This window comes from Carassius gibelio, chromosome B23 (assembly GCF_023724105.1).
Source record: "Carassius gibelio isolate Cgi1373 ecotype wild population from Czech Republic chromosome B23, carGib1.2-hapl.c, whole genome shotgun sequence".
NCBI lineage: Eukaryota > Metazoa > Chordata > Actinopteri > Cypriniformes > Cyprinidae > Carassius > Carassius gibelio.
This window is the reverse complement of record NC_068418.1, coordinates 27,523,157-27,535,751: the sequence shown is the minus strand read 5'-3', so window position 1 is coordinate 27,535,751 and position 12,595 is coordinate 27,523,157.

Here is a 12,595-nt window from a genome sequence, read left to right as displayed (position 1 = left end):
TTAGAAAAAATAAAAAATAGTAATAATAATAGAAGACGTAGTCAGCTAGACGATGAACTATCAATATTAGTAATTAATAGTTATTATATGATGCAGTCAAACATTTAGCAATAATTGTTAGTTCTGTTTGTTGATTCAAGGTTAGCATCATCTGGGGTCCTCTGAGGGTCAGCATCATCTCTTCTCAAGTGTTCTGGATCCAGACTGGAGCTTGTGTAAATCCTAGTTACACTAAAAAACATAGAAACAAAATAGAGACATCATTAGCATAGCTGCTGAACCAACAAAGTAAAATTAGTTTAACCCAAGCTAATGAATAAAAATGCACATTTGATCAGATGCAACTACACTCACAATTTAAAAGATACATTATTCGTATGCTTGGCGAAAGAGATGTGTTTTTAATCTAGATTTAAACAGAGAGAGTGTGTCTGAACCCCCGAACATTATCAGGAAGGCTATTCCAGAGTTTGGGAGCCAAATGTGAGAAAGCTCTACCTCCTTTAGTGGACTTTGCTATCCTAGGAACTACCAAAAGTCCAGTGTTTTGTGACCTTAGGGTGCGTGATGGGTCGTAGCGTGGTAGAAGGCTAGTTAGGTACGCAGGAGCTAAACCATTTAGGGCCTTATAGGTAAGTAATGATAATTTGTAACTGATATGAACTTAATAGGTAGCCAGTGCAGAGACTGTAAAATTGGGGTAATATTTATATTATATTATAATATAATATTTTCTTGACCTCGTAAGGACTCTAGTTGCTGCATTTTGGACTACCTGTAGCTTGTTTATTGACGAAGCAGGACAACCACCTAGAAGTGCATTACAATAGTCCAGTCTAGAGGTCATAAATGCATGAACTAGCTTTTCTGCATCAAAAACAGATAACATGTTTCGTAGCTTGGCAATGTTTCTAAGATGGAAGAATGCAATTTTTGTAACATTGGAAATATGATTTTCAAAAGACAAGTTGCTGTCTAATATACCACCCAGATTTCTGACTGTAGAGGAAGTAACAATAAATCCGTCTAGTTGCAGATTGTAATCTACAAGATTCTGTGTAGTGTTTTTTGGTCCAATAATTAATATCTCTGTCTTATCCGAATTTAATTGGAGAAAATTATTTGTCATCCAATCTTTTACATTTTTAACACACTCTGTTAGCTTAGATAATTGGGAAGTTTCATCTGGTCTCGTTGAGATATATAGCTGAGTATCATCAGCATAACAGTGGAAGCTAATTCCATATTTTCTAATAATATTACCAAGGGGCAACATGTATATTGAAAATAGAAGGGGACCTAGGATGGTCCATATTTTACTGATGAAAAATGAGATGACACCCCATTTAAGTAAACAAAATGGTAGCGATCGGACAGGTAGGATCTAAACCATCTTAGAGCTTGCCCTTGAATACATGTATAGTTTTGTAATCGATCTATGAGTATGTCATGATCTATGGTGTCGAACGCAGCACTAAGATCAAGTAAAACTAGAAATGAGATGCAGCCTTGGTCTGACGCAAGGAGCAGGTCATTTGTAATTTTAACAAGTGCAGTTTCTGTGCTATGGTGGGGCCTAAAACCTGACTGAAATTCTTCATACAGATCAGTTTTATGCAGGAAGGTGCTCAATTGAGCAGACACTACTTTTTCAAAAATGTTAGATATAAATGGAAGATTTGAAATAGGCCTATAATTTGCCAGTACACTAGGATCTAGTTTTGGTTTCTTAATAAGAGGTTTCTTAATCTGGATTTTGTTCACACAGTGCTCGTCCTGGGTTGAACCCGGCAATGTTACTAGGTCCCCGACCCGGGTTCAATGCTGGAATCCATCCAGGGACGTGGTTGATTTCACACAGAAGGCAACCCGGCAATGTTCTGGCAATATGCAGGGTCCAACATGCAGTGTGAAAGAGGCTTTAGAGTTACAAATAATCTGCTCTTATCATCTGACCGTGGGTGTATCTCTCTATTAGTTTTATTGGATCTTAGTGCTGCGTTTGACACAATTGACCACAACATTCTTTTGCATAGACTTGAACACTTTGTTTGCATTAATGGAAGTGCATTAGCATGGTTTAAATCGTACTTATCAGGAAACATGGTGTTAGCTTTCACTGTTATGCTGATGATACTCAGCTCAATATTTATTTGCGGCCTGGTGAAACACACCAATTTGAAAAACTAATGGAATGCAAAGTCGATATAAAAAACTGGATGACGAGTAATTTCTGTTAATTATGACAAGGATTGTGAAGCAAGATACCCTGAAAATACATCAGGTCAAAGAAAAAGGGATGAACTTGCTATATTTTTGGTGGAGGATGATTAAAGTTTCTGTTAAACTCATTCTTATTGTGTACACCTAAGTTTTCAGAAGTTTTTGTTTCATAACAGAATGGAAGTAAAATAATGAATAAATAGCCACAAAGGTGAGGTGATCAATATTGCATTTATTTCTCTCAGCATACACAGTATACTGTACATCATGTAATTAAACAAACAAAATAGAACCTAACCATCAGCAGAATGTAGCAAAAGGAGAAAACATAAATGGCTATTTCTTCGTCAAAGCAGAAACAAAATCTTTTAAGATGTTGTTACGTTCACTTGCCACTTCCACTGCTTATTTTTGCCGGCTAATGAATGACTTCTGACATCTGCCTCCTTTGCTCAGGTGCTTCAGACTTGCGCCTGTTGAAAAGTTTCAACTTGGTGGGCTTAAAATAGTAATGATGAAGGCAGCAAATACATTTTTTGGTTCTCACATGGACACATCTTCTCTAAATTTGAGTCATGTACCAACAAAACTTCTTTAAACATCCACTTAAACCAGCTTCTAATTACCTGAGCCACACAATAGACATCATTAAAATAAGCTGTTAGCAACCGTACCAAGTTATGGAGTAAAAGTACATTAACAAAAGTACAAGAACATTGGAGCTACTATGTATCCAACATGGATGCTAATGTGAGAGTGATTTAATTAAAACCTACAATTAACATCCAATAATGTTTACATAATACTATTTTTAGTAAATAATCAATAAGATTTTCTTTGAATCTGGTGTGCTAATTCAGGTTAATGTGTCACAAAAAAAATTAACATGGAAAGGATAATCACCAGCAAAAGATGACATGACCAGGACCGGCTCCACATTGGGATCATCAGCCAGGAGGTCCTCCATTGATGAGAAAAAGACTCTACTGCTGGCACCACTCCCAGTCTTCTTCTTACTGTCCACTATTGTTTTGTATCTATTAAGAGAACCCAGACATGGCAAATGTCCTCAAGTGGCCATACTCCCTAAATAATGCAAATGCCAGTATCAAAACAAACCTGTGTTTTAACTGCCTGAACTTATTGTCACATGCCTCTGCTCCAAAGTAATATCCTTTTGCCTGCATTTGTGCAGCTACCTTTTTCCACACAGACAAATTAAGTGGTACAGGAGCCATCTTCTGTGGTGCAGGAGCCATAATCTGTGGTGCAGGAGCCATCTTCTGTGCTGCAGTGGTGCAGTGGGAATGTGTAGGCCCAGTGGAATTTGACTAGACCCATTTGATGCACTAGCCTGTCCCAAAGGGATTGCTGAAGCTGAAACGGAAGCACACATCTTACCTAATTCAGACTAAAACACATCTATTTAGCCTCACATACTGATTTTATTTGTAGTTCATACGGTTTTAATACCCTGTATTTTCTTTCTCATTTTTAAGGAAAAGCACTTAATTACTATTGTTTATTTCTATACCATATGTTATACACTTGCAATGAAGCTAAAAATATAAACAACTACATCATTATGTTGATATCCTATATTTTTACAATAAAACTTACAACAAACATGTCTTCTAATATCCTCAGTTGTTGCGTATACCAAGCTGCAACGAACACATTCGTACATTATTTTCCTTAAAGCCATTATGCGAGATCACTTTAATACCGCGTGCTTTATATACATGTTGCTGCTGATTGGACTGCAGTTCTGACACACCCACCAAACAAGAGAAAACACATCTCAAACCCTGTTGCACACCGGTGCACGCCGTTTCCATGAAACATGACGTTCAACCTGGAAACCGTAGCAAAACGTTGCGCACCGTTTTGAACTTGAACATGCCCCAGGCTTGGTGGTCAAATCTAGGGCAAGATTTGAGGAACAAATCTCTAACAGTGGTGCATCATGGGAGGTGGGAGAAACCAAGTGAGGAGGATAAAGGGAATTTTTGTTGTTTTAAAAATGTATAACTATGTAAATATGTATACATGACTGTTAAATAATAATTTGTGGATTAAAAATGCATACAAATATTATAATATGGATGTTTGGTTGTTTGGTGAATGTAATTTCTGGTTGTTTGCGTCGCAGTCAGTGGTTGAGCCTGTGAGTATAAATGCCCAGCAGCTGAAGTTCAATGGCTTCTCAGTCTGTGACAGAAGCAGCTTAAGTTTGGAATTATTCAGAGTGAGATATTTTTGTGTTATTTATGTTTCCCTTTTTTCGTCACAAAATACATCAATAACAAATGCAGTTTTTAATTGATTGCCTTGCTCCATCTAGGTCCTGACTGTCTCAGTGGAGGTTTCTCCTAGAAAATCAACTGCTGCTGAGGTCAGTCCAGCTTATGACTCCACTGCTGCTTGAGCTCAGATGGAGATGGAGTTGCATAATTCTGTGGAGAGATGTTAATTTGCACACCGAAGCTCTAGGGATGGTTGATTATTGGTGTGTTAACTTAATCAAAATTAAATTTTTAAATTAATTGAGGTTGTAATTTTTTGAAAGCCTTTCTAAATTTCTGCAGTGCTGCTTGCTTCTGTTTTTGACTTTTAAAGTGATTTGATTTTTAGAAAAAACTCCTCTGTTCTTTGTGTGTGTGTTTTTATATATAATATAATATAAAATATATATTTTTAAATGCTTTTATGCCTTTTTGCATGAATGACCGTTAAAAATGTAATGGCAGAATTTGTCTTTGTGCCTCTTAGTATGTAATGTTAGTAATGCCGCAGTCATTTTAGTTGTAACTTTTTTTTTTCTTCTAATGCTCTGCAAATTGAATTTGTCGTCTTCTCTCTTTTGCATTAATGTTGAATGCCCCTTTGCATTTTGCCTCATGTTCACAGCTTTTATTTTATTATTTTTGTGGTCGGGAACTTCTTTAGTTATGCTTTTGTATAATGTTTGCTTGCAGTAATGCAGTGATTGTTTTATTTATTTTTTTCTTCTCTCTCTAAACCAGGGATCTCCAACCCTGCTCCTGGAGAGCTACTGTCCTGCAGACTTCAGCTCCTGCTCCAACACACCTGTCTGTAATGAAGTAGGCATGAATGCCTTGATTAGCTGCTTCAGGTGTGTTTTGCGATGAAATTTGTAGGATGGTAGCTCTCCAGGGGCCTGGGGCCTGTTCTTCGTACGTCGCTAACTCAGTTAGCTGGATTTGAATGTTGACGATTTGAAGTGATCTTGGATCATTTGGTTCTTCGAAGCTCATCCCGGAGTTGCTGTCATAGCAACAGATCCGTAAGTTTAAACCTGGTCGGGAGCAGCTTATTTCATGTAAACTGGATTAGATCGCTTCTTTTCAACCAGAACTGATACTCAAAATAATAATCATTAAAAAATTATTTAAAAATAATATAAAAATGCTGTGTAGTCCATAACAGCCTACTATAGACAGCCAGTTTTACTCACTGAAATATTTATGTCATAAAATTATTACTTCATTATTGTATTATAGTCTTACACACATGCTTTACAGATAATAGAGTCGTGCATTATTTTGAGTGATGACCACTATTATAAGAGTGGCTTGATGGAGCGCAGGAGATGCAGATAACATGATATTGACCCTTAAGAAACTTTCATTAATGCTGTTACGTAACAAATCTGTCCAAATATAAAATGAAATTAATAGATAATTTCTACATTGAAATAAAAATGTAAAGACTGCACAACTATTATAACTTGTGAATCTAAATAATTGGGAATCATGAAAATAAATTCTAATAAAATAAAAACATGTATCTATTATCTGTTTCATGTATCTATTATAACATTTATGTAGTTTTGTTTGCTTGGCTGTTTCCTTAAGTTTTTCGTCGGGTGTCATTTTAAATTATATGACGTCATTACATTGCCGTCTTGCCACCAGCCAATCGCTGCACTGCTGATCATGGTTTCGAGTATCGATACATATCCCCTTTTAAGCCAACACATGAACGCGCAATTATCTCCGATAACTCAATCCAGCGATACTAATCATACACAACAGGTGTGCTCGAAGAACCCAATTAGCCGGATCATGATTAGCACGATGATACCATCTTGGATGTGTCATTTTATCTCGGATGTAATAAGCGACGTACGAAGAACGGGCCCCAGCAGATGACATTGCACCCCAAATCATCACAGACAGTGGAAACTTAACACTGGACCTCAAGCAACTTGGCAACGAGCTTCTCCACCCTTCCTCAAGACTCTAAGACCTTGGTCTCTAAATGAAATGTAAAACTTGCTCTTATCTGAAAAGAGGACTTTGGTCCACTGGGGTTGTTCTCCTTAGCCCAGGTAAGATGCCTCTGTTATTGTCTGTGGTTCAGGAGTAGCTTAACAAGAGGAATACAACAACTGCAGCGAGTTGTGTGATGGCTCTTGATGACTTAACCCCAGCCTTAGTCCATTCCATGTGAAGTTCACTCAAATTCTTGAATTGATTTTCTAGCAGAGTTTCTGTTCAAGTTTTGGTAGACGGTTCTTCAGAGATATTTATGAACTGGGAGGCCAGCTCTTCCAACTCTCTTGACATTGATACTACTTGCAGTGCATCTCAGCTCTGTTTTTTTACATGGAGGCAGATATAAACATCATACAGCTATTATCTGTGCAAGTATGAATATTATGTTAACCTACAAACCTGTTACTTTAATTCCATAGTTTTTTTCCTTCTCCATTGTTATGTAGCAGAATATTTTATTACTGACAAATATCTGAAGAAATAAAAAAATAACAATTTTAAAATATTTATAAATGTGAATTCAGTTAGAGTCCTAGGGTTAGGGTTATATGAGAAGATTGATCACTTTTGTATTGATCTACCCCCCCCCCCAGTATCTCATGATCTGTATGTGCTAGAGAGTTGAAAATTGGTTTATTATACTGTTTGGGCCCTCCCCAGTTGATTGCGGTTTCGTTACCCTAGCACCACCAGGTGCTCAGTTGTGATGTACTTTGAGATCTGAAAGTTGGTTTATATACTAATGAGCAGGGGTGTAGCAAGCTTTTCAAAAGTGTGGGGGATGGATGTGGTTTGTTTATAAACAATAAAAATGATGAACACATTGACAGAGGGGTACAAAATGCAGGGCTTAAAGTTCTCTGGCACTGTGCGGGATTTCTGGCTTGCAGCGTTTGGCTGGGAAAAAAATAATCCTACATTTAAAAAAAAGAAAGAAAAAAAAGCAGAAAAGGGTAGAAAAAAACGCAAAAGCAGAAAAGGGGAGAAAAAAAACGCAAAATCAGAAAAGGAGAGAAAAAACGCCCACACAAAGCTTTTTCTCTGTTGGTATAAATAATATAACAATTTACTGTTTTTAAACATTCAAATAATATACACTTTAATTTCATAGTTCTTCAACAGGTATGCAAAAAATATCACAATAATAGCAATTAGCATTAGTCTAAAAAACGAAATATAATACCAAAAACACTCGACATGTCAACAAAACGATTAACAGAACATCTTCCCAAACACATATCAAGCTTATTTAAATACCTCTAAAGCATAAACACTCATTCAAAGTACCTGGAAAAGGTAGATGTAAATAACCATAAGTTCCCGCCTCCTCAGCACGAGCTGACCGATAACACCCCAAGAGAGGTGGGACTTAAGGCAGAAAAGCCAATCATCAGCCGATTTTGTTTGAGGGGGGGGGGGGGGGCAGCCGCAGCGAGCGCAGACACAGAGCGGTCAGAGAAACGGAGGAACGACTGTAGTAAGGCGTTGGTGCAAAACTGCGGAAAAACTGCAGAAAATGTGCGGGTGTCGAACCCTCTCACCGGGAAAAGTGTGGGTGTTAAAACCCCCACATCCCCCACGGGTGCGAAGCCCCTGCTAATGAGCCCCCCCCCCCCAGTCTATTGCACTTGGCTCCGTTGCTCTATCACCACCAGGTGCCGAGATATGGAGTTGATCACCTGCTTAATTTTTGAAGTGCTAAGGTTAGGGTTGGGTTTCTCTCTTCAGCTGGTCAGTCCTAGGGTTTAGTTTTTTATTGGGAGGGGGAGACTGTTAAATTGTGGGGTGGGACTTGCTGACACTTTTTATGCAGAGGGACACATTGGTCTCACAGTGGATTTGAACCTCGCACACCACAGGCATCACCTATTCACTGTGACGTCAACACCCAAGTAAGTGGACTTAGTGTTTTTGGGTGGGTTTGTATAAGAATTACAACAGCTCCCCCCAATGGGGCACACTTTAGGGTTAGGAATAGGGAGGTTTGGAACTCAAAGGTTTGGAATAGGGAGCTGATGCTCCCCTGCATATACCAGCTCCCCTTCCAGGGAAATTTGGCATCCGAGCCGGCTTGTTTGCCCCCCAATAATTCAGAGCATGAATGAAGCCCCGACAAGGCGCATAAATTTCCTGACAAAGAGCCTAAGCTTACCCTAGCCCGTATCCTCCACTCCTCTGCAGACCTTTGACCTCCCGGTTCATCAATCCCACTGCCCCCAGATGCTCTCCCCATTTCCAGACCACTCAGATCCTATCCTGCAGACCAGATGACGGCTCGAGCCCATGAGACCAACCTGACACATGACCCTGTTTATTAATCCCCAGGACCGATGAATACTCTGAAACCCTTACAAAATCTATGTGTGTCTCCCCACTGGGAGGCGCCCTCCATTCATCTGGTCAAAACCCACTGAAACACACCAATTTGAAAAACTAACAGAATGCATAGTCGATATAAAAAACTTGATTACAAGCAATTTTTTACTGCTAAATTCTGAAAAACAGATGTGTTAATAATAGGACCTAAAAACTCTGCATGTATTAACCTAGAACACTGTCTAAGACTTGATGGCTGCTCTGTCAATTCTTTGTCATCAGTTAGGAACCTAGGTGTGCTTTTTGATTACAATGTTTCCTTAGAATGCCACGTTTGTAGCATTTGTAAAACTGCATTTTTCCATCTCAAAAATATATCTAAATTACGGCCTATGCTCTCAATGTCAAATGCAGAAATGTCAATCCATGCATTTATGACCTCAAGGTTAGATTATTGTAATGCTTTATTGGGTGGTTGTTCTGCAAGCTTAGTAAACCAACTACAGCTAGTCCAAAATGCAGCAGCAAGAGTTCTAACTAAAACCAGGAAGTATGACCATATTAGCCCGGTCCTGTCAACACTGCACTGGCTCCCTATCAAACATCGCATAGATTTTAAAATCTTGCTTATTACTTATAAAGCCCTGAATGGTTTAGCACCTCAGTATTTGAATGAGCTCCTTTTACATTAAAATTCTCTACGTCCTTTATGTTCTCAAAAAACAATTTGATAATACCTAGAATATCAAAATCAACTGCAGGTGGCAGATCCTGTTCCTTTTTGGTGCCTAAACTCTGGAATAACCTACCTAACATTTGTTGGGGAGGCAGACACACTCTTGCAGTTTAAATCTAGATTAAAGACCCATCTCTTTAACCTGGCTTACACATAACATACTAATATGCTTTTAATATCCAAATACATTAACGGATGTTTAGTATGCTTATTTAAACTGGAACCGGGAACACGTAACAACCATAACAACTGATATACTTGATAAATCATTAATATTAGTCTGTTTCTCTCTTATTCCGAGGCCACCATAGTAGAGCTTAGATCGGGCCCAACAAATCAAGCCTGACCCTACCCGAGAACGTTGTGTCCCAGCCCAGCCCAGCCCGACACGTTCACTGTAATTATGAGCCTGAGCCCGATTTAAACCCGACCACTTTTAATATGTGGGCTGTTATAACCAAGGACGGCGCCAGATTTTTTTTTTACTGCAGGTGCAGCTGTGCTAGATCATTTAGGCTACGATTGAGCTGCTCACTATATATATATATATATATATATATATATATATATATATATATATATATATATATATTAGGAATAGGAGACCGTGAGTGGACAAGACGCTGCGCATGACACGTGACGCTGCGCATGACACGTGACGTGCTTTATAAAGGGCCCGACCCGACCCAGCCCGAGGACGGTGGTGGTAAATATCGGGCTCGGGCAGAGAATCTAAGCTCTACACCATAGCCACCAGATCTAGTCTGTATCCAGATCAGAGGGTCACTGCAATCACCCAGGTCCAGTACGTATCCAGACCAGATGGTGGATCAACACCTAGAAAGGACCTCTACAACCCTGAAAGACAGCGTAGACCAGGACAACTAGAGCCCCAGACACAGATCCCCTGTAAAGACCTTGTCTCCGATGACCACCAGGACAAGACCACAGGAAACAGATGATTCCTCTGCACAATCTGACTTTGTTGCAGCCTGGAATTGAACTACTGGTTTCGTCTGGTCAGAGGAGAACTGGCCCCCCAACTGAGCCTGGTTTCTCCCAAGGATTTTTTCCTCCATTCTGTCACCAATGGAGTTTCGGTTCCTTGCTGCAGTCATCTCTGGCTCGCATAGTTTGTGCTCACTTCATCTACAGTGACATCGTGGACTTGATTACAAATAAAAGTACAGACACAATTTCAACTGAACAGAGATGACATAACTGATTTCAATGATGAACTGGCTTTAACTGTCATTTTGCGTTATTGACACACTGTTACCTAATGAATGTTGTTCAATTGCTTTGAAGCAATGTATTTTGTTTAAAGCACAATATAAATAAAGGTGACTTGACTTTTCTTGAACATTTCCCTCAATCTAGTTGAATTGAGGTTACAGGAAAGAATAATGTGGGACATCACACTTCTACCAGACCTCCCTCCTAGAAAGGTGACATGATAGAAATTAAAGCCCTTTTAAAGATTATACTCCTCTTGTACTTCCCCAAATAAGTATGACAAGAATGTTTTCTCATGATTTTTTTCTGAGCCCTTTTGCCTAAATGTTCCGTTGGTACTTTTAGTTTGCTTTTGTTAGCGTACTAATTTTAATATTACTCAACTAATCTTTAATACATTACTAATGAAGTCTACATAGTAACCCTAACTTTAACCCTAACCCTAACCCTACCCTTAACTACCCCTACCCCTTAACTAACCCTGCCCCTACCCCTACACCAGCCCCTACCCCTAACCTAACCTTAACTAAGCTAACCATAATACATAGTCTTATCCTAACCCTCATGGAATTTCTGGTTGGCTTAGTGGTAGAGTGATGGGCTTTGGGTCCGGGGTACCCAGGTTTGCCTCCCGATCATTGCAGGGTTGGATTTTCTATTGTTTTATAAAAGGACAGAAACTATACTTGAAGCTGAATTACAGTCCTACCCCTCATAGAATGCAAGGCAGGTAATAGCCTTCACTTAAGGGGACAGGTTTGTGTGGGGCTGGTTGGATCAGTGGTAGAGTGATGGACTTAGGATGAGGGGACCCAGGTTTGTGTCCCGATCATTGCAGGATTGTATTATAAAAAAAATTTCTGTGGTCACCATGGACGAGGTGACTAGGAAAAGGTATGGGGTGCATGAAAAAGACAAGTGACTTTTCGGTAAAGGTTTGTGACATCTGATGGTTATCCTGGAAAGGATGATGTCTGTTCAGTTCTAAAATGCATGAACTTTGAAGAGGGGTGGACTGGTAGAAGCTTGGTGTTCAGAAATGTGCATCCGCCAGTCTCAGCCAAAAAGAAATGAGCAGGAGGTTTTAAGTTTGGTATTGGGCTTTGGACAAGCCGTTTTTTCAGGTGACCTAGATACCTTGCGGTGTTAACGAAGGGTCACTTGCACTGTGAGTATCCAGCCTCCCTGGGTCCACTTGGACAGCGCGCAGGGCAGGTGGCCTGGGACTAACAGGCCTTAATTGGAGCCCTGTATTCTATGGGGAGGAACACATTTTGCTCGGTACATGGATTGCACCAGGTGTGGGGAGGGAGGATATAGAGGGGGATAGGGCTAGTGGAAGAGTCCAGTTCAGGATTTTCTTGCCTTGATTGGTAAAGTGGGCTCAGACAGCCGGGGATGGTTGTAGGATAACAGCAGGTGATCGAGAGTTATGGGGATCCCAACAGTGGCATTGCGGATCCGGTGAAGGTCGCATTAGCCAATTGATTGTGAGACACACGCCGAGGTCTGATCACCCTGGGCGGGTCGCCCTGGGGGAGGGTGTCTAGCGTTTAAAGAACCGAAACACCTGAGGATCCTGGGGTACGCTATTGATAATGTATCTTAAACATTTCTCCCGATGCTTTCTCTGGGGAGACTAGGAAAGGCCAATGGGGCCCAAGTTAAGTGAGATGGTAGACCAACCAAATGGATGCTGATAACCTTAGGAACGGGGTTCAGGTTACTACAGGGAATGGCAGCGGCTAGATTGTCGGGTGCTTTTCAGAAGTGAGTCTTGATC